We start from the raw sequence: 18,522 nt of genomic DNA on the forward strand, positions 1-18,522 counted from the left end.
GGGTTCCACCCAAAAGTGGAACTTCCGCTCATCGGATTCCTCCCACCCTCCGGTGCCACAGTTGGCACCTTTCAGGGGGGAGGGGTGTGCAGATACCTGTATAATACAGGTATCTGCACCCACTTCCAGGAATAGACTCCTGCGGGAGTCACGCCCCCTCCCGCTCTCCCCTGCTGTCTCCTGGGAAACGCACAGGTCCCAGGAGATAGCGGGGACCATTGAGAACGCGCAGCACGACTCGCGCATGCGCAGTAGGGAACCGGGAAGTGAAGCCACAGTGCTTCACTTCCTGATTCCCTCACTGAGAATGGCGGCGGCAGCACCCGAGGGACGGTTCGGTCTCGGGTGCTGACATCGCTGGACCCTGGGACAGGTGAGTGTCCTTATTTTAAAAGTCAGCAGCTGCAGTATTTGTAGCTGCTGACTTTTATAAAAAAAAAAATTTTGCGGGACTCCTGCTTTAAGGTTAAAGTTTTCATATTTTCTTATCAAAGCACAGTCTACAAGACCTGTGATTGCTTATTGGGCTTTTAGGCATCAGTAGGCTGTTTCTCAGATTTGCAAGGCTGCCCCTTGGTATGTATCGCACAAGTTTAACTAAGTGGATTTTCATGCTTCATCTGATGCAAGCTTTAAGGCCCGTACACATGGATGGGAAATGTTCGATGTCAGGCTGTTGACCGTGTGTATGCTCCATCGGACAATTGTTGTCGGACTTTCCGCCAACAAATGTTGGCTAGCCTGTCTTCAAATTTTCCGCCAACAAATGTGTGGTGTTGGATTTTTCGATCATGTGTACACAAGTCCGTCGGACAAAAGTCCAAAGTACAAACACGCATTGTTGGAAGCAAGGACAAGCCAGAAGAGGTCGGTCTTGTAAACTAGCGATCGTAATGGAGAATTAACATTCGTGACGTGGCAAATTATGAAATCTCGAAATGCAGCGCATATTCTCTTCTTATTTAACCACTTGCCGACCGCCTAACGCAGATATACTGCGGCAGAATGGCACAGGCAGGCGAAATCACGTACCTGGTACGTGATCTGCTTTCCGCGGGCGGGGGGCGCATCGCGCCCCCCCCCGGTACACTTTACACCCCCTGATCACCCCCTAATCCCCCCCCCCCCCCCCCCCCCCGTCACAGTGACACCAAGCAGTTTTTTTGTTTTTTTTCTGATTACTGCATTGGTGTCAGTTTGTGACAGTTATAAGTGGTAGGGCAGTTAGTGTTAGCCCCCTTTAGGTCTAGGATACCCCCCAAACCCGCCCTAATAAAGTTTTAACCCCTTGATCACCCCCCGTCGCCAGTGTCACTAAGCGATCGTTTTTCTGATCGCTGTATTAGTGTCACTGGTGACGCTAGTTAGGGAGGTAAATATATAGGTTCGCCGTCAGTGTTTTATAGCATCAGGGACCCCCATATACTATCTAATAAAGGTTTTAACCCCTTGATTGCCCCCTAGTTAACCCTTTCACCAATGATCACCATATAACTGTTACGGGTGACGCTGGTTAGTTTATTTTTTATAGTGTCAGGGCACCCGCCATTTATTACCGAATAAAGGTTTAGTCCCCTGATCACCCGGCGGTGATATAACATAGGTTTTAGGGTCGATTGGGTTTGCGTCGCCCCAGGCAGTGTCATGTTAGTGCCAGTACCGCTAACACCCACGCACGCACCATACACCTCCCTTAGTGGTATAGTATCTGTACGGATCAATATCTGATCCGATCAGATCTATACTAGCGTCCCCAGCAGTTTAGGGTTCCCAAAAACGCAGTGTTAGCGGGATCAGCCCAGATACCTGCTAGCACCTGTGTTTTGCCCCTCAGCCCAGCCCACCCAAGTGCAGTATCGATCGATCGATCACTGTCACTTACAAAACACTAAACGCATAACTGCAGCATTCGCAGAGTCAGGCCTGATCCCTGCGATCGCTAACAGTTTTTTTTTGGTAGTGTTTTGGTGAACTGGAAGCACCAGCGGCCGAGTACACCATGGTCGTAGTCAAACTAACACTGCAGTAACACTTGGTGACGTGGCGAGTCCCATAAATGCAGTTCAAGCTGGTGAGGTGGCAAGCACAAGTAGTGTCCCGCTGCCACCAAGAAGAAGACAAACACAGGCCCGTCGTGCCCATAATGCCCTTCCTGCTGCATTCGCCAATCCTAATTGGGAACCCACCGCTTCTGCAGCACCCATTCCCCTATTCACATCCCCAACCTAATGCAGTCGGCTTCATGAGAGGCATTTTCTTTATGTCCTCCCGAGTACCCCTACCCAACGAACCCCCCCAAAAAAGATGTCGTGTCTGCAGCAAGCGCGGATATAGGTGTGACACCCGCTATTATTGTCCCTCCTGTCCTGACAATCCTGGTCTTTGCATTGGTGAATGTTTTGAATGCTACCATTCACTAGTTGAGTATTAGCGTAGGGTACAGCATTACACAGACTAGGCACACTTTCACAGGGTCTCCCAAGATGCCATCCCATTTTGAGAGACCCGAACCTGGAACCGGTTACAGTTATAAAAAAAGTGTAAAAAAAAAACCAAAAATATATAAAATAAAAAAAAAAACAAAAATAGTTGTTTTATTGTTCTCTCTCGCTCTATTCTCTCTCTATTGTTCTGCTCTTTTTTTACTGTATTCTATTCTGCAATGTTTTATTATTATGTTTTATCATGTTTGCTTTTCAGGTATGCAATTTTTTATACTTTACTGTTTACTGTGTAATTTTCTTGCAAAAAAAAAAATAAAAATGTTTTCATGTAAACAAATAGTGTCAGAAAGGGCTTTGTCTTCAAGTGGTTAGAGGAGTGGGTGATGTGTGACATAAGCTTCTAAATGTTGTGCACAAAATGCCAGGACAGTTCAACCCCCCCCCCCCCCCCCCAAATAACCCCATTTTGGAAAGTAGACACCCCAAGCTATTTGCTGAGAGAGGGATGTTGAGTCCATGGAATATTTTATATTGTGACACAAGTTGCGGGAAAAAGAATCCTTCCGGGGCTGAAGTGGTTAATGGGATGATAATGAAGCTGCTTTGCTGGTGATACTGATGGAGTTATTGCAAACGATTTTTCAAAGGCTTTTTTTTTTCTAGTGATATCAAGAATAATATTATTATGCTTTTTTTTTTATTTGGGCAAGTTACCACAACACCATCATCCCATAGTTTTTAACATCAAAAGATACAGCTATGTTGGTGTCCCTTGTTAATTTTACATTGTATTTTTTAAAATGTAACTTCCTACTCCCAAACTGTCATTTGAAGTAAAACGCTTCAAATGACAATGACACCAAGTATTATTCTACATATTTTTTTATTGTGCATTAAAAAAGGAAACAAATAAAATTAGACATGCTATCTGCCAAAAGAACTTAGCCAAAAAGTGCATTCTATGCATCCAAAAATATAGAAAATATACCAAAACAAATCATTATTCAACCAAAAAAATAATGTCAAAGCAATAACTCCAAGGCCAATAATAAATAACACGTTATCTCCTCCCATTCCGCAACATGTCTGGTTGACGAACGGCCATTCAGAAACTAACTGAAAAGCCCGAATCAACACTCCCCAAACTTCTACTAACACGAAATTAGCAGAAGGACCCCAAAGGGTGGCGCTAAAGAGATGAAAAACCACGTAGTACGTCACTACATTCGTAATTGTTTGCCAACAATTGTGTGGCTGTGTGTATGCAAGACAAATTTGGGCCAATGCCCTTCGGACAAAATTCCACGGTTTTGTTGGCCAACAATCCGAACATGTGTGCGAGGCTTTACACGTAAGATCCTTCGGGCAGCTTTTTTTGAACTGAAGGTAGCAAGTAAACCCAGCTGTCTATAAAATACTACTAATCCTGTATCTTAACAGCTTGTCGACTGTATAACATAGATATATGGCAGCAAGGCGGCTTGGTTGCAGCAGATCACGTACTAGGTTCATGATCTGACACTGGCAACCTGGTCGTGCTGTAGTTAAAAACAGCAGATGTCAATCAGCGGGTGCCGGCCAATGGATTACCGTCAGCACCTTGTGATTGTCATAAATTTACATAGGACAGAGCCCTGGATGGATTATAAATCCTCTGCAGCCCTCAACACCAACACCGCTTCTCAGGAAGAGGAGAGTCAGCCTGCTTCTGCAACAGGGACAGGTCCTCTTTAGCCCTGAAGGAACCACTATGTAATTAACTGCCAGAAGAGGCAGACCAAGGAAATCTCTACAAAAATCATAGTGGACTGGTGGTAACTGGTGTGTTGGCCAAAATGCAAAACCAAGTTGCAGGCCAGAGGCAGTTGGCCAGGGAGTCTTTATCAGACTAGCCAGATGGGTCAGCCTTAGCTTCCTTCTAGGAAATTTCTATGGCAAGTTGGCATATCAGAAGCAAAAGGTGGATGTTTTAACTCTGTCCAAACTGACTGTGTGGATCTCTATTGCAATAATGCTCAGGTACTAAGCTAATCAACTAAGAAGTTTAAAAAGGTACCTCTGATTCAGAAGCAGCTGGCCAAACAGGCTTCATCAGATTAGCCAGGGGTGCCATTCTGCCAGAAGAAAAGCAATATCCTTTGCAGAGACCCTGGGACAGCGAATGGATCTGGAGATGAAGAAGGTTCATACTACTATTAAGTAGTGTTTTGTGACCTGCAGTGGAGCTCACTTTGGTAACTTGACTGTCAGGGCCCCAGACAAGATGAAAGCAGGGCTCTGGTCAGTGATAAACTCTCTATGATGGCAGAACCTAGAGTGAAAATGAAGTAGCCAGTGATGCCGCTCAGCCACTGTGGATACAAAACTGTATACTGTTTCTCTGGTAGTCCAATGTGGTCAGTTAAACCTTATGGCTCATCCCACAAGTATTACATACTGCTTTTAAGTCAGAGTGATGGCTGACTTTTCAAGTTGGAACCGGTGATATCTAGAAGGGGGATTAATCCCTTGTGTTAATCACCAATGACCAGAGGATAGCCAAAAGGCAAAGTAATGAAGATCAAATGACAGGTTAAACCTGGGAAAACTATAGAGGAGAATAAAGAATCAATAATCATCTTTATTTGTCTACCTAAACCCAAGTCGCCCAGTAGGGTCAGCTGACAGAATTTTATGTAAATCTGAGCTTTAGGATCCCTGGGTCCTGTGCATTAAGGAAGCCAATGGAATTTTTCTTTCATTCCTCTCCTCCAACTCATTGCATTCCCTCCATGACGCATTAGAGCACAAGGGTTGTGACTGCATGTTCAGTCAAAAGTTAGACTTGTCTACAAGCAGAAGGATTAGGATCCAAAACCGCATATGGCATCACTGCAATCAATCTCTCCAGCCATCAGTAAGGCTTGGCTTCCACAAATCGTTCCAAGGAGTACCGTTAATAGTGGTGCAACTTCAAATCGCAGCGACTTCAAAGTAGTCCCTGCACTACTTTGGTCCCAGTTTGATGCGACTTGGGGCCATGGACCTCAAGAATACACAGGCATTACTTCAAGTCTCATAAAGGTCACAAATTGCACAACTTTTTAGGCCGTAATAGTGGAAACTTAGGCTAAGATTGTAGATGGTCTTTAGACCTAGCTAATGTGTGTGTGTGTGTGTGTGTGTGTGTGTGTACTGTATACACACTTCGAGACACCCATGTTTCTGCGAGTACCTTCGCTTGGCCGTTCGAGTTCACTACGAGTTCATATGGCAAACTGTGGCCTTTCCACAAATTCCAGGCATTTCCCAGGATATTAGGTCCAGTAGTGGCCGTCTTGCAGGAGCAAGGACTTCTGGTGAGCCTTGTTTGGGCAGCAACCTGGCGCAATGTCTTCCAGGGCCTGGGAAAAAAGTTCTAGTTCAGACTCTGATCGAATTGGGAGGAGCCATCATCGGGAGACCAACTAGACTCATTACAGCAATGACCTGCCTGGAAGCAGTTCTGAATCATTGAAGAATACAGTAGAATTACCCTCAGAGAGAGCAACATTATAAGTATTTCACTTGAACAAATTATAACTCTTTCCCATTGGTTGCATCCCATCGTCACAATAGCGTAAGGAAATAGCCTGTAGTAACCTATGTGGTCCGAGGGGCCCAATGGAAGGTTGACAACAGTATTGCTTGGTTTTTGTAGTAAGGAAGATTTGCTTCCTGCACCAGGAACAGTGACTCCGCAGAGGAGACAAGTCTCTTTTTGCAGGGAGCTAAACTAGCTAAACTTTCAGCTAATCAGCTACTAGGCATACCAGTCATCACAATCTATTATTTGTCGGGTATTCATGCCAATGGAGGATAAGATGTCCAAAGTCAGAGTTGCAGTGGTCGCAGACTGAAGTCCTCCTGAAAACGCATCAAATAGAGCCTCAGCTATGCTGCAAAGACTCAGCAAACTGGGGAAGTCCTATCTTCGTTGTCGAAGGAATGCAAGACTAGTCAACCTCTGTCAGAGGCATCTCCCAGTCAGGTCTGCCAGCCCTTTAGGTCCGGGTTCCTAGAACTTCCTGCCAGACGGTGTAAGGTACAAAACCGTTGGATGTCATGGGATAGTCTCCAAACCAACAAACCATTCAAGGGTTCGGCAACAAATAGAGCGATCAAGATATTGATCTGACAGTAACCTTGGTGTCTTCCCAGAGGGGGAAGCAGTGCAACTTCTGACATCCAGCTGGGTCTGCAGATTAGCAATATGTACATTGAACAAACCTAATAGTCTGCAGGATCCGCAGTCGTTCAGTGGTGATGAGAACAATAATTGCCCGGTGGCTTGCAAGTCATGATATCTGCGGGTACAGTCTCAGGTCCGAGAACCTCCTATTCTCCTTTCTGAAATCCAACACCTCATACAGCATGGCCAACGGTGTCTTCCAAAGTCAGACACGTTATATCTAGATGCTGGAGACCAAGAAGTGAAGGATCACATGGAGGTCTCACATTTAATGTTAGTGTTTTAGTGTTTTGAAATCTTATGGAGGTCAGGGCGCCTACTCCAAAACTTCAAGTACATTAGAGCAGGGGAAACCCTACAGAATTTAAAGGATGGAATCTTCTGTTCCATACTGTAAGGATTGAATTGTATACAAGTAAACCTAGAGACGGCATTAAAGGATAGATGAGGATCGGTCGTGTCCTCACTCTCTCGGAACCAGTAACTGTGCGTATCTTGGCAAACCACTTCCTAAAAGATCTGGGCAGGTTGTTCGTTCCCCCTGGGGTCTTCCAAATAGTGTGGGACATATTGTCTCACTCTCCATTCAGAGGGATAAGACATCCTCAATATGGCCAGTAACACTGAAGAAGTATTTTGTATGGCTAATAGGTCTAGAAGGATCTCAGATATCCAAATAGCAAGCCATAAACTACCTTGTTGCTGAAATTATCAGGCAAAGTGGTTCTAGTCTCTTCCTCAGCACTATACAGAGGTCTGCATCTTTGCATCTGGATTAGAACATCATCCTCCTGGAATACCACAAGCATTGAAAATAGATTCAAGGTTGAAGAGAGACATAGAATTGGCCCTTCTTCAAGGAGCAAACAATAGACTCTTTAGGCCTAATGGCATCAGAAGACAATTGCTGTCCATTAAAGACAATCGCAGTAATGCGGATCAAGTTAGTCAAGGGGTTTAGATGGCTAGGACAAATCCATCGAGGGCAGAGACTGCTTTTCCAGACAGATTGCACATCCATGGATGGAACTCCAAAGGAGTCCCTCCAGAACTGATATGTAAACTACGACCTGGTCTACATTCAACACGTTGGGGGCCCATTTTAAAGTGGACCCAGTGGCCTTAGCTACAAAATATTTCAATTGTTAGTGGGGATAGATCTAATCCTCGACTTAAACACATCAGCATTACCCGCCCTTGTTGTCTGGTGATTTTCGTACATCCCATATGTATATGCTGTCATGCTGTGTCAGGAAAGAGGAAAATTTTATACTTGCCTGATGGAAATTTTTCTTTCCTGAAGTAAAGCATGACAGTATATAGGTCCCTCCTGCAAGTGCTTCGCAGTGATACTGTCAGTGCTCAGACCATATGCTGCACACTGCATCACATTGGTCTGCATGGCTGTCTTCCCAGAAGGAAGCCTCTTCTAAAGATGATGCACAAGAAAGTCTGCAAACAGTTTGCTGAAGACAAGCAGACTAAGGACATGGATTACTGGAACCATGTCCTGTGGTCTGAAACCAAGATAAACCTTTTTGGTTCAGATAGTGTCAAGTGTGTGTGGCGGCAACTAAGTGAGGAGTACAAAGACAAGTTTGTCTTGCCTACAGTCAAGCATAGTGGTGGGAGTATCATGGTCTGGGACTCGACTGCATGAGTGCTGCCGACACTGGGGAGCTACAGTTCATTGAGGGAACCATGAATGCCAACTTGTACTGTGACATACTGAAGCAGCGCATGATCCCCCCCCTTTCGGAGACTGGGCCGTATGGCAGTATTCCAACATAATGACCCCAAACAAACCTCAAAGACAACCACTGCCTTGCTAAAAAAGCTGAGGGTAAAGGTGATGGACTGGTCAAGCGTGACTCCAGACCTAATCCCTATTGGGCATCTGTGGGGCATCCGCAAACGAAAGATGGGAGGAGGAGGAGCGCAAGGTCTCTAACAGCCACCAGCTCCGTGATGTCGTCATGGAGGAGTGGAAGAGGACTCCAGTGGCAACCTGTGAAGCTCTGGTGAACTCCATACCCAAGAGGGTTAAGGCAGTGCTGGAAAATAATGGTGGCCACACAAAATATTAACACTTTGGGCCCAATCTGGACATTTTCACTTAGGGCTGTATTCACTTTTGTTGCCAGCGATTTAGACAGTGGCTGTGTGTTGAGTTATTTTGAGGGGACAGCACATTTACACTGTTATACAAGCTGTACACTCACTACTTTACATTGCAGCAAAGTGTATTTTCTTCAGTGTTGTCACATAAAAAGGTAGAATAAAATATTTACAAAAATGTGAGGGGTGTACTCACTTTTGTGAGATACTGTATATGTGTGTATATCTGTGCATGTAGCCTTAGAATCACATTAGGCCTTATTCACGTAGGGTGATTACATCTGTGTCCTGTGCAGGGTGGTGATTATCTGCATAGGGATGCACAGGTGTTTTGTGTATCCCCATGCCAGCAGTCCCATTGCTGTCAATTCAGATGCAGCTGCTGATCCCCCCGCCATTACCTCTTATTAGTGTCCACCTGTGTTACAGGAGGAGTCCTTTAGTTCTCCCACATGGAGGAGTGTATCTCTCTCATGGTTGAGAAGCAGGATCTTTTATTTTATGAATAAAGTAGGACCCATTGATAATGGGGTACTTTGATGCAGTAGTGGGCTTAAGCACTGTATGGCCATATGATGTGACCAAATCCCCATATTTTTGCTTATTTCCTGAATATGTTGTGGTGTTTTAAATAGCCTTGCAGGATTTAAATGTAATTTTGGTATGTGTGCGCTGTAATCTTTTTCTTCCATTGCTCCCAATAAGACATCTGTGTTGGTGCATGGCCCGAATGCACTAGTTTGGGTTCATGCATCAATACCTGCACAGATGTCAGTAGGAGTAGCAACTGTGTCCCAGTGGGACTGCTGGCACGGAGATACACACCTGTGCATCCCCATGAGGGGCATAGTGTGGCCTGGCCATCTCGTGCCCAAACAGGAAGATCTCCATAGAAGTTTAGAGCCTGATCATCCTGTGGCAGAGCCATCACCGTGTGGCAGGCATTATCATCTAAGGCGGTAAAAGCCAGCTCTACAACCAGCCAGGCTGGATCCTGATGCAGACTCTCAAGTCTCTCCTCCCACTCTGCCAATGGAATGTTAGAGCCATTGAACTTCACTATAAGGGCCGAAGCCGATTCTAGCGGAGCCATTCCTGAACCCAATCCTCCTGCATCTACTGCAAGGGACATATCCTGCAAGCTACCGCCAAGTATAGGTGGGGTTGTAATTAGGGTTGTCCCGATACCACTTTTTTAGGACCGAGTACAAGTACCGATACTTTTTTTCAAGTACTCGCCGATACCGATTACCGATACTTTTTTTTTTAATGTCACGTGACAGTGTGGTTTTTTTTTTTTTTTTTTTAACAGTGCTTTCTTTTTTTGGGGGGTGGGGTGGGGGGGGGTGGGGAGGGAGTGAACGGTGTATGTGTGTGTGTGTTTTTTTTTTTTATTTATTTATTTATTTACAATTTTTATTTTTTAAAATATTTTTTTTTTATACTTTATTGCAATATGTGTTTTTTTTTTTTTTTTTATCAGCCCTGTTGGGCTTTGGTGAGATATCAGGGGTCTTAACAGACCTCTGATATCTCCCCCTTGAGACAGAGAAAGAGACAGAGGATAGAGATTCCCCAGTCCCTTTCTCTGCAGCCTCAGCTGCACTGAGAATGAATGGAGAGAAGACAGCGGCTCCTCTCCATTCATAAACTGAGACATTGTAATCACAGGAGATTACAATGTTTCAGTTATGTGAATGGACAGAGTCAGCTGACTCTGTCTATTCACAAAGCAAGGAGGAGGAGGACGGCGGAACGGAGGGGGACAGAAAAGGAGAGGGGATCGGAGGGGACAGTCACAGCGGAGAGGCACAGAGAAGGAGAGGGGAACGGAGGGGACAGTCACAGCGGAGAGGCACAGAGAAGGAGAGGGGAACGGAGGGGACAGTCACAGCGGAGAGGCACAGAGAAGGAGGGGGAACGGAGGGGACAGTCACAGCGGAGAGGCACAGAGAAGGAGGGGGAACGGAGGGGACAGTCACAGCGGAGAGGCACAGAGAAGGAGAGGGGAACGGAGGGGACAGTCACAGCGGAGAGGCACAGAGAAGGAGGGGGAACGGAGGGGACAGTCACAGCGGAGAGGCACAGAGAAGGAGGGGGAACGGAGGGGACAGTCACAGCGGAGAGGCACAGAGAAGGAGGGGGAACGGAGGGGACAGTCACAGCGGAGAGGCACAGAGAAGGAGAGGGGAACGGAGGGGACAGTCACAGCGGAGAGGCACAGAGAAGGAGGGGGAACGGAGGGGACAGTCACAGCGGAGAGGCACAGAGAAGGAGGGGGAACGGAGGGGACAGTCACAGCGGAGAGGCACAGAGAAGGAGAGGGGAACGGAGGGGACAGTCACAGCGGAGAGGCACAGAGAAGGAGGGGGAACGGAGGGGACAGTCACAGCGGAGAGGCACAGAGAAGGAGAGGGGAACGGAGGGGACAGTCACAGCGGAGAGGCACAGAGGAGGAGAGGGGAATCTGAGGGGACAGTCACAGCGGAGAGGCACAGAGAAGGAGAGGGGATCGGAGGGGACAGTCACAGCGGAGAGGCACAGAGAAGGAGAGGGGAACGGAGGGGGACAGCGGAAAGGAGGGGGCATGGAGGAGGATGCAGTGACAGTCAGCTGTGAGCGATCACCGCTGTGTCACTAAAGCAGCTGAAAGCCGGCGGGGAGGAAAATCTTGTAACTCCCCCACCGCCGATCACAGCTGTCCTCTAGGTATCGGGGGAAGCATCGGGAGCATTTGCCCGAGTACAAGTACTTGGGCAAATGCTCGGTATCGGTGCCGATACCGATACTAGTATCGGTATCGGGACAACCCGAGTTGTAACAACATAGCTGAAGTGTGATAAAAGAACTTATTTTGAAATAATGCAAAGACAGTTCACAGTAAACCCAGTGGGAAGACAACCCAACCGGGAACACACTTACAGGTCCAACAACGTACAGAAAGCAGATTTCAGCCGAACGGACAGCGCCTGTTATGAGGGGCCTGAGTGCAGCTTGGCCATCTCGTGCCCATGCAGGAAAATGTCCAGAGAAGGGGCGTGCCCAATGCTTTCCCTCGTTGTGAGGAACTTTTCTCTGTCGCTAGTTCTGCCCCTACCAGACGAGGTATCCCTCCCTACTCTAAAAATGTGCACCAAGTCTGGGAGCCAGGGCCTTAAATGGGCTCTGCCTGACCCAAGATGGCTGCTAACGTAACATGGCGCAGCGGGATCCAATGGGATAGCTTGCCTAGTGACCCAGGAAACCATAGAGGAACCATGTTCCTCTAGACTTCCTCTCCAGCTGCAGTGCCACTGCAGAAGAGCGCCACCTGCAGCGGAGAAGGCAGACTGCACCTGCCAACAAGCCATTATGAGAGTTTCTTATGCCGCTTTTTTTTCCTCAGGCGCCTAGTGTACATGGACCCTCAATCACTTGCTTGCTACATGTATGGACCTTGTAGGAGGTTGTGTTCCTGCAGGCTCTGGTCCTGCCTGTATTGCACTGCACATCCTCCACAGGTGCTCCATGATAAATGGCAATGTAATAGGTGTGGCTCCTTTTGAGGAAACAGCAGCTGGCTACAGGCATAGAACATGGAGGACACTCTGTCACTGTCCACACACGTCTTTATTATAGAGGGGACACATAGAGCCAGGTTCTGTATTCTGCCTCCTATTGTCCTCTCTGAGGAGGATACAGAGGAGGCTCAGTTGCCATGGAAACACCTTTACACTCATTTCCTTGCCTGAGCCGCTGGCTCTACCACGCCCCTCGTGTTCTCTAACTGGATGTTCCACCGGTGACAACTCCTCCCCCCGGCTGGCGTTCGGCTTCTATGTCACGTGATGAGCTATCGCTGTGTTTGTCTCCCAGCCTGAGAGACAAGATGGCTGCGTGTTACTGAGCCGGGCTGTGACGTGTGGAAGGTGCGAGTCCCCGAGGAGGTCCCGTGACATTCGGTGAGATGACAGGACTCCGGGGGGGGGGGGGATGAAGGGGGCTTTTGGGTGTATTAGAGGGGGGTCGCCTTCTGTGTTTGTCATTGCTGGGCTTAGACTTCCCAGGGAGGATGGGGCAGGGGACCAGCTATGGTCTGATACATGGAAGACATGTCCAGTCCTTGTGGGGTGACATGGAGAATAATGGGGTGTCACCTAACTCAGGCTGACCTCTGTAGGGACACAGCTCCTTTACTTATACAGAGACTGGGTCCTCTAGTGACAGCTCCTGTCCGATCGTCCAATAACGCAGCTCCTGTCCGATCGTCCAATAACGCAGCTCCTGTCCGATCGTCCAATAACGCAGCTCCTGTCCGATCGTCCAATAACGCAGCTCCTGTCCGATCGTCCAATAACGCAGCTCCTGTCCGATCGTCCAATAACGCAGCTCCTGTCCGATCGTCCAATAACGCAGCTCCTGTCCGATCGTCCAATAACGCAGCTCCTGTCCGATCGTCCAATAACGCAGCTCCTGTCCGTCCGTCCAATAACGCAGCTCCTGTCCGTCCGTCCAATAACGCAGCTCCTGTCCGATCGTCCAATAACGCAGCTCCTGTCCGTCCAATAACGCAGCTCCTGTCCGTCCGTCCAAGAACGCAGCTCCTGTCCGTCCGTCCAATAACGCAGCTCCTGTCCGTCCGTCCAATAACGCAGCTCCTGTCCGTCCGTCCAATAACGCAGCTCCTGTCCGTCCGTCCAATAACGCAGCTCCTGTCCGTCCGTCCAATAAAGCAGCTCCTGTCCCATCGTCCAATAACGCAGCTCCTGTCCCATCGTCCAATAACGCAGCTCCTGTCCCATCGTCCAATAAAGCAGCTCCTGTCCCATCGTCCAATAAAGCAGCTCCTGTCCCATCGTCCAATAACGCAGCTCCTGTCCCATCGTCCAATAACACAGCTCCTTTATCTATGCAGATGTCTGATCGTCCAATAACACAGCTCCTTTATCTATGCAGATGTCTGATCGTCCAATAACACAGCTCCTTTATCTATGCAGATGTCCGATCGTCCAATAACACAGCTCCTTTACCTATACACAGATGTCCGATCGTCCAATAACACAGCTCCTTTTACCTACACACATGTCCGATCGTCCAATAACACAGCTCCTTTTACCTACACACACGTCCGATCATCCAATAACACAGCTCCTTTTCCTATATACATGTCCAATTGTCCAATAACACAGCTCCTTTTCCCATACAGATGTCTGATCGTCCAATAACACAGCTCCTTTATCTATGCAGATGTCCGATCGTCCAATAACACAGCTCCTTTACTTATACACAGATGTCCGATCGTCCAATAACACAGCTCCTTTTACCTACACACACGTCCGATCATCCAATAACACAGCTCCTTTTCCTATATATATGTCCAATCGTCCAATAACACAGCTCCTTTTCCCATACAGATGTCCAGTGACAGGGCTCCTTTACTTATACATGTATCAGATCCGCCATCAACATATCCTTCTTTACTTGTACAGGTGTCCACTAGTCTAATGACACAGCTCCTTTATAGAGGTATCTGATTGTTAAATGGCACAGCTCTTTTACTTATACAGATATTGGATTAGTCCAATGGCACAGCTCCTTTACCTATGCTGTTATTGGATCATCCAGTGTAACGGCTTCTTTACTTATGCTAATATTGGATAGTCCGATTTAAAATGTTATGTACCTATTATAAAGTTTGGTGGTTATAGCTCCACCGGACCATGTGCAAAACCGTTTAACTTTAAACAGAGGTGCTTATTTTCCTTTAGGCAAACACAAAGAAACGCTTCCAGCAGCAAAACAAACTTGAAACACAAAAAGTCCGCTTGTCTTCAGCACACCAGCATAAACGAGATGTAAGAAAACCCAGTTCATAGATGAGAACTCCAGGGTTAGCTCCGTCCCAGTCTAGCTATCTGGCAGCTTCCAGCATCCATGCAGCTCTCCAACTCCTACTCACACCACCACACCCAATACTACTTCCTGTTTTGAGTGCTTCTTCCTGGAGGCTCTAAACCCTTTGAGGACTGGAGTTCCTATAGTCAGGAGTGGAGGCTCTTTTCCCACCCGAATGTCACTTCAGGGCCTCTGAAATTCTGGGTCCCACATACCGCTCTAGTAACACAGAGAGGACTGCGAGTCAGACCTCCTCTTTTTATGGGTAATCCCGAATTCTTCACCCATTATGGGTGAGCCCCCTGAGTACCCACACACTCCCTTTTTAAAGGGGCCAAATCCCGAACACTGAAAATGCATAGCATCTGTCCAGGATCCACCCCTGGTGTTCTGTACACTATACAGAGATTGGATCCTCCAATGACACAGCTGCTTTACTTCTACAGATATCAGATCGTCCAGTGGCACAGCTCCTTTATTTATACAAATAATGGATCACCCAATGTCATAGCTCCTTATGCAGATATTGCATAGACCAATGATACGCACCTGTACTTCTACAGATATCAGATTGTCCAATGGCACAGCTCTTTTACCTTTACAGATGTCCGATTGTCCATTGACACGGCTTATTTACTTATACAGATATCAGAATATCCTATGGCACAGCTTCTTTACTTAGACACATATTGTGTAGTCCAATAACTCAGCTCATTTACTTTTACAGATGTCCATTTGTCCACTGACACAGTTCCTTTATTTATACAGATATTGGATTACCCAATGTCATAGCTTCTTATGCAGATTTTGGGTAGTCTACTGACACGCACCTGTACTTCTACAGATATCAGATCATCCAATGGCACAGCTCCTTTACCTGTACAGATATCAGATCATCCAATGGCACAGCTCCTTTACCTGTACAGATATCAGATCATCCAATGGCACAGCTCCTTTACCTGTACAGATATTAGATCATCCGATGGCACAGCTCCTTTACCTGTACAGATATTAGATCGTCCGATGGCACAGCTCCTTTACCTGTACAGATATTAGATCGTCCGATGGCACAGCTCCTTTACTTGTACAGATATTAGATCGTCCGATGGCACAGCTCCTTTACCTGTACAGATATTAGATCATCCGATGGCACAGCTCCTTTACCTGTACAGATATTAGATCGTCCGATGGCACAGCTCCTTTACTTGTACAGATATTAGATCGTCCGATGGCACAGCTCCTTTACTTGTACAGATATTAGACCGTCCGATGGCACAGCTCCTTTACTTGTACAGATATTAGATCATCCGATGGCACAGCTCCTTTACTTGTACAGATATTAGATCGTCCGATGGCACAGCTCCTTTACTTGTACAGATATTAGATCGTCCGATGGCACAGCTCCTTTACTTGTACAGATATTAGATCGTCCCATGGCACAGCTCCTTTACTTGTACAGATATTAGATCGTCCGATGGCACAGCTCCTTTACCTGTACAGATATTAGACCGTCCGATGGCACAGCTCCTTTACTTGTACACAGGGTGGATTTGATTTAAATCAAGTCTATTTAAATCACCATTAAAAAGGATTGATATAAATCGACTCGATTTAAATCATACTTTTTAAAGAGCAACTGTCATCTCTGTCCCGCAGCGGCTCCTCCTCTGACCCGCTGTTGTCTCACCGACAGTCTCATTCACTTTAATGGGACGGCTGGTGATGCGGCAGTGACACAACAAGGTGAGGGACGTGGCGGCAGCAGGTGAGTGGATGCCCGCTAACAGGCACTGCCATGATGGATCTGAAATTACAGGTGCTCTTTAAATGTAAGGACTTATTCTTTCTGGTAGTTAGAATCTTTAATATTTGCAAACAAAATGAAGGTTTCCTATTTAGAATAATAAGCTGTCAGGTTAGTAAAACAGCGATATCAGAACCGATTCAATCATACAGTTTGTAGTGTACATAGATTTGCAAAACAACGGAATAAAGGAATATTCCTGAATGCTGTTATCTCATGGTTACTGTGAAATTGTGTGAATGCATCTCAGGGTGCAAAGCTTGGATTCATTGAATGACAATTTACTTGTACAGATATCAGATCATCCAGTGGCACAGTGCTCAGGCTCACTTTTATTAAGACAACAGATATAGATGACAGGTCTCTGATAAAGGGGACCTAAGTGTTCCCAGAACATCACACATGTTCTTCTACGTATATAACCCCCATCTTTAGGTTCCTGTTACACCAGCAGACAGATTAGGTCCATCTGTCAGTTTTTCAGGCGGACCCGATTGGACCCTTCATTGTTCTCAGTGGAGTTGGGGATGTCACCAGACGTGTCCGCTGACACCGCTGGCATCCGATCTGTCCGCTAAAAAGCAGTGACATCACAGTGTCTAAAATAATTTGTAATGACAACAGATTATATTTAAAAATGTAATTCTTATATACATGAGGGGATAGGTGTAACCAGGAAAGGCAAAATAATGCATTTAAAGTAAAGGAGCTGTTTACATTGCCCTCTTGGCATGCACATATCTAGAGCACACCTATTGGGGTACTGCCGTAGACTGGGCATACAATTTTGCACTGGCTGTTGGGATATGTGTGTGGGGTTGAATAATACTGTGTTTTTATTGGTACATGGGTAATCTGTGAATTTCCTGCTGTCTGGAGCTTTCCTTTGTTCTGTATTTTACGATGAATTCCATTGATCACTTGACTCTACTTATGTGCACCTGCAATGACAAGTAATAATATATGGACATCCCAGTCCCATGAGGTCTCTGGACAGGTTGTCAGGTTTGCTTTATCTGGGCCCCATCATTGTATGTATGTGACATGTTGGCCACTTTACAGTACATGGAACACCTTCATCTGTCCAAGGACATCAGTTGTGCTTTAACAAAATGGTGGCTGTCTGCACACAGACACCAGCTCCCTGTTGCATAAACTTGAATGAGATGGGTTAAAGGTGGTGTAACAAGCCCCTTGCTCGCTCGGTTCCACTCTCCCGACACTCCTCTGCAGCTATTGAATCAGATTGCAACGTCTGATGGTTTGGTCATCCGATGCTCCGGGACTAGAACTACAGCTCTGTGCCGTTCTAATACAGTTGTGGTAGCTCAGAACAAACACCAGGCAAGCTGTATGTAAGTTCAAACAGGAATGTCTTTTATTGCAAAATACAGGCTTTTATACACTAAAAGTGGAGGTGCAGACCTCCTGCTCATGTTACTCTAACAATACAGATGTAACCTAATTAACATGAGCTAATTAACTAATCCCTTTAGACAGCCTAGATGACTCAGCCATGACCGTTAGGCCAGACTGGCCGTCTTGTAGTTCAGAAAATCCAATCAACATTATCACAATCAACATAGACTCTTCTTCACATAATAGCAGAGTTAATTAACACAAATAACAATGGGGATCTAATGACTCTTAGATCCCATAGTAGACTTATTTACAATACACATTTTAGCAGACAATAGACAGACAGGTGTTGGAATTTACATCAGCATCTCCTAACAGTATCTGTCCCAGCATTATGAATCAGCCACTATTCCAATATGGCAAATCCAGGGTCCCCAGAGTCTGTGTGTCCTGGGGGACCAGGACCCAAGTCCACAGTAGTACCACCTCAAGGGTCCCCAGGTATACAGCGCACAAAGAGCACCGTTCCCCCAAATGCAAGGGCCCCCGATCGATCGGCAAGAGGCTAGCATACAGTCCCCTCCAAAAGTCTCTTTCCCGGCTAGGTCTGTCACAGGTGGCTTAAAGGATAAGTTCACCTTTTGTAAATGTTCCATCCATATTCAGGATGTAACATGTTACTGTAGCACCGACCCCAAACCTCCCTGATCCCC

At 46.4% G+C, this 18,522-nt stretch overlaps 1 protein-coding gene across 3 annotated transcripts in view; it reads left to right on the forward strand.

The window, feature by feature from the left end:
• The first annotated feature begins 12,556 nt into the window (after window positions 1-12,556).
• KIDINS220 (kinase D interacting substrate 220) overlaps window positions 12,557-18,522 on the forward strand; it is a 248,515-nt gene continuing 242,549 nt past the window's right edge. For all 3 annotated transcript variants that reach the window (XM_073625407.1, XM_073625408.1, XM_073625409.1), the window contains exon 1: window positions 12,557-12,713. The gene's annotated coding sequence lies outside the window, so the exon portion shown is untranslated. The remainder of the gene's footprint in view (window positions 12,714-18,522) is intronic.

The sequence above is a fragment of the Aquarana catesbeiana genome, linkage group LG04 (assembly GCF_042186555.1).
Source record: "Aquarana catesbeiana isolate 2022-GZ linkage group LG04, ASM4218655v1, whole genome shotgun sequence".
NCBI classification, from domain to species: domain Eukaryota; kingdom Metazoa; phylum Chordata; class Amphibia; order Anura; family Ranidae; genus Aquarana; species Aquarana catesbeiana.